At 34.8% G+C, this 4,713-nt stretch overlaps 1 long non-coding RNA gene across 1 annotated transcript; it reads left to right on the top strand.

The window, feature by feature from the left end:
- The first annotated feature begins 325 nt into the window (after nucleotides 1-325).
- LOC107599609 (uncharacterized) lies at nucleotides 326-2,452 on the top strand. Its single transcript, XR_001610680.1, has 3 exons — nucleotides 326-582; nucleotides 1,837-1,898; nucleotides 2,309-2,452. It is a non-coding gene; the product is annotated as an uncharacterized lncRNA (long non-coding RNA).
- Nucleotides 2,453-4,713: the final 2,261 nt, after the last annotated feature.

Raw genomic sequence — 4,713 nt, 5'->3', positions numbered from 1 at the left:
GAACAGTTGTTGTTCACAGTTTTCTGAAAGGTGACATTATTAAGCTTCCAGGAGCGTTAAACTTTTGGCTTCAGGAGGTCTGGCAACTCGCCCTCATGAGCTTTGCTTTTTTATCTGTCTCCTGCATCTTTTCTTTCTTCCCTTTTTCATTGAGTGTTAGCGTTTTTTGGCTTGTATACTTCATTATTTCATAGATTTGTTTATGTTGGAGTGGGACATGGGTGTGCTTTCTGCACAGATATCACTCCAGTGAGCTTGACTTTTTCACAGAAGAGATCAGTCCTCTGGTTAAAAGGATCTTTTTTTCCTCCTCACTCTGCAGGTTTGGCTCTTGGGAAATGCTATCAGAGACTCAAGTCACAGAAACCAAAGCGCCAACTGTGTAGCCTGATTCATGCGAAACCTCAATGATGTTTCATTTTCAAGCACAGCGATCTCATTCAGCTAATGGTGGGCCACGCCATTCCCAGCACCCACTGAGACAACCATCAGATGACGAGGCAAAACAAAGCATCAGTGATTGTGTATATGACCTGTGAACTTCAACTGAGCAGCAAGGTTTTGAGAAATGTCTGCAAAAAGGTGTGTGAAATTTCACAGGATGTCTTTAAACTGACTCTTTGTGAATTTACTGCATACCTTATTTGACAGCAAATCTTATGCACTAAACACGGATATAAAGTTGAGTTATAAAGTTACATTGTAAGTCAAAATGTAACTTTATATCCCATAATGTGACTTTGTATCTTACAATGTAACTTTATATGTCAAGATATGACTTTAACTTGCAATTACAACTTTATTTCTCATAGTTGTGACTTTATATCTCACAATAACTTTATATCTCTCATTGTAACTATCTCATAATGTGACTATAATGTAACTTAATATCTCATCACTTAGCATGTAACATGCCATTACAACTTTGTTTCTCATAGTTGCAACTTTATTTCTTACTATGTAACTTTATATATCACACAATGGGACTTTTTGTCGCACATTGTGAATTTACTGTATATCTCACAATATAACTTTATATTATAACTTCTCGCGATGTAACTTTATCTCATCATTTGACTTTATATCTCACAATGTAACTATATTTCGCGATGTAACTACCCTTTGATGTGATTATTTTAAATTGAAGTTGCAACAATCGTTTGAGACTTCATTTCTCACAATGTGACTTTATAACTCATAAATTGAGATATAAGTTTACATTGTAAGTCAAACTGTAACTTTATTTCATATAATGGGATGTTACATCTCACAATATACATATATATCTCACAATCTAACTTAATTTCTCACAGTGGGACAATGTCTCACAATGTTTGTTTGTGGGAAAAGGCTTCCATATCTTTTTATGTAAATAATTTAATAAATAAATAATTTATTCAATAAATAAATAAATATTTGTCCATGGCAATAACAATTCTTGTAAATTCCATTCAACACAGATTATCCAGGGACATTTTAAGAAACAATTTGAGCATGAAGGTCCATCTCTAACCTGAAACTTTGCGGGAAAAAGATTCATGTGAACAAACTCGTGTGAATTAGCCACCAACATAATTATATAATTGCATAAAGCATAAATTAGTTACAAATTGCCAAGAGATTGTGTTGGATTTGCACAATTCCCATTGTGATTCAGGCACTAAAACGTTCATGCATTATATTACTATCAGCACACTCAAATCATTATCTTCATAGCTTCTCCAGTGCTGGGACATTGTCTATAGTCTGTGGCTGCACTGGTCACAGTGAGATCATCTTACTGTATGGTTGGAACCAGTTAATCTAGTGAGACCTTCTTACTACTTTTGCTTTCAGAGAGAGAGAGAATTTAAACACTCCCACATGGCTAGAAGAGAACCGTGATGGAGCCCAGATGTGTATGTATTGGGAGAGCCAGCATTAGCTGCTTTTGGACTGAAACTACACCAGATTGTATGTAATTTTGTTGTCCAACACTGATGGTTTGGAGCGATAGTGGGGCTGATTCAAATGAGTCTGAGTGCTGGCCGTTGATCCTATGGATTCTGAATAAATACAACCATTATCGTTGAAGGTCAAGAACTAACAGTCATTTGATTTGATCCCAAGAGAATTTACAGAACAGTACACACATTCATACGAACAGCACTAGCAAAGGGGTGCAAGAGCACTCAGAGTAACTTATGTAACAGCCGTTGGATGGAGCCAGACATACTATTCTTTAGGCTAACATCATCTTGCATATCATGGTTAATGTTACCCTTCCGTGTGCCGAATATCTCTCTCTGTGTTTCCCCTCCATTTTAAGAGTGTGAGGACACTGATGTTCCTGTTCCAAGAAAGGCTGTGGCCAACCCTCCAGCCTGCTTTAATGTCATAATGACTGTAGCAAATCACAACCAGAAGACAGAGGCGCTCTGCCATTTGCCTGCTCCTTCTATGAATGACTGTGCACGCAATTGGCTGTACATTCTTAAAAATAAAGGTTTATGAATGGCTTTTTGCCGGTTATTGAGTTCAGCAAAGAACCTTTTTCTTATCAAGAATGATTTCTGGCTTTCTTGAGTTCTTTTTTGGAGAATAAATAAAGTTATTGATGTTGCATTATATGTGTATATTAATATCATGTTTTATTATTTTTATTGTATAAAAATCTGATACATTTTATATTATTATTATTATTATTTTATTATTATTTATTAAAATATATGTAACTATGATTTCAACATAATCCTCAGAGAAAATTGCTTTAAAGCTATTGTTTTTGCATTTTTGCGCAAATGAACTTTAAACAAAATAATTGATATTGTCATGTTTTTTGACTAGCATTAGCTGTTAGCAAAGATATGTTTAAAAAGTGTCATGTATATTGTTTGCTTTTAATCTGGCCCTCAAATCTAAAATCTCTCTCAAATCTCTGTGTAGTCTTTGATTTTTCACCATTGATTGGATGATATGGTCGGATGCTTTGGCTAGTCTGGGCCTGTTTGTTTATCAAATGAAGAACAGGTTTTCCTGCTACCATGGTGACTTTAAAGACAGTCAAAGGGGACAGTAACTGTTACTCACAACTGCCAGAAATGCAGCAGATGAAAGATCACGAAAGCAACAAATGAATTAGATTAAATCAATACTGTATACTATAGAAACGGGTAGACTCTTCGAATAGATGACAGAGCTGTTAAAACCTGTGCTGATGCCAACATTAAAATGATGAAAACTATGAATTTCTAGTGAGCTGGAATCTGTACATCTTTCACTAGTAAACCTAATTAACACTACATGACATTTTTGGCAAATTAAGAAAAATGTCAAGTTTCTGCACCAATAGAGCAGCACCAATTAAAATGTGTTTATTTGGGTGGCCCAATTGGGATGGACAAAATGGCATGACCTGTTTATCGAAAATGGAAGATGAGGGAGTGTTTGAAAACTTATTTTGTTTTTTTCCCAATTTTGTTTGGTGCTGCTGATGAAGCAAAAATATCACACTTTAAGGATATTAGAGAGAACCTTTTGCAGATGGAAGAGGTTCTTATGATTTCATCTGCTTTGGCTCAACAAAAATACAGATAATATTACAATCATTGTTCTTGACAGATCAACAGAAACTAAATATTGAACAGCCAGGCTTTTTTAGATATTTAAAACAAAGTGACTTCAAAGATTCAGCTATAAATGAAGTGCAGGATGAGTCTCACATCCAGAGTCCTCAGAGCTCTTTTGCAACTCAAAGATGTTCCATATGAGTTTCCCCTTTTTTCTCTAGGTTTTGCTGTGTTGTTCTATAACCTCAAGCAGGAAGTTTTAGAGTGAGACTTGAAGTAAGCTTTTCCTCATGTGCCATCATCACTATATCTGGAAAAAAAGTGGAGATCTAGTTTAAAAGAGTTTCTTTTTAAAACCATAAAGATACTACACAATACTCCCATTACAAGGACTACCTTTGGCCAGCTCAATGTGGCTAGTTTGCTCTTAAAAGAATGATAAACTTGACCAAGTATAACTTGATTTTTCTGGAAAAAAAAAAGTTAGTGCTGCTTGCCCTATACAAAAATATTCACCATGTTGTAATGGGAGGTGTTTAGCACATTGGGGGGGGGGGAAGAATAACATAAATCTCTGTGATATAGAATCACATTTATGCCTCAGAGTATAAATAAATAAATAAATAAATAACTTACTTTAGATTTACGTTATCAATATTAACTTTATTATTATATCTCACAATAGTCACAAGACTGTTTTATTTTCAGTGCTGGGTATGTTACTTACAAATTTTTGTCCATTGTTGAATATGAATTGCATAACAAAAAAATATTGTTACGTGATCAATTTGATTACACATTTTAAGTAATGTATTCAGACTATTTTTGATTACTTTTGGCATACTCGTTTATCACAAATTTCAATAGGATTATTTTGTATCATATTCATTAAAGGGGTCATATGATGCAATTTCAATGTTTCCTTTCTCTTTGGAGTGTTACAAGCTCTTGGTGCATAAAGAAGATCTGTAAAGTTGCAAAGACTAAAGTCTCAAATCCAAAGAGATATTCTTTATAAAAGTTAAGAGTCAACCACGCCTACCTAAAACGTCTCGTTCTAACACGCCCCCACATGTCTATGTCACGATGTGGGAAGATTTGCATAACGCCGCCCAAATGTTCATGCAAAGAAAGAAGGCGTAACTTTTATTCTCGCTGTAGTATT

Source organism: Sinocyclocheilus grahami, unplaced genomic scaffold (assembly GCF_001515645.1).
Source record: "Sinocyclocheilus grahami isolate Dianchi unplaced genomic scaffold, SAMN03320097.WGS_v1.1 scaffold13.1, whole genome shotgun sequence".
NCBI lineage: Eukaryota > Metazoa > Chordata > Actinopteri > Cypriniformes > Cyprinidae > Sinocyclocheilus > Sinocyclocheilus grahami.
Note: the sequence above shows the minus strand (reverse complement) of the source record. Positions and strands in the feature narration are given on the sequence as shown.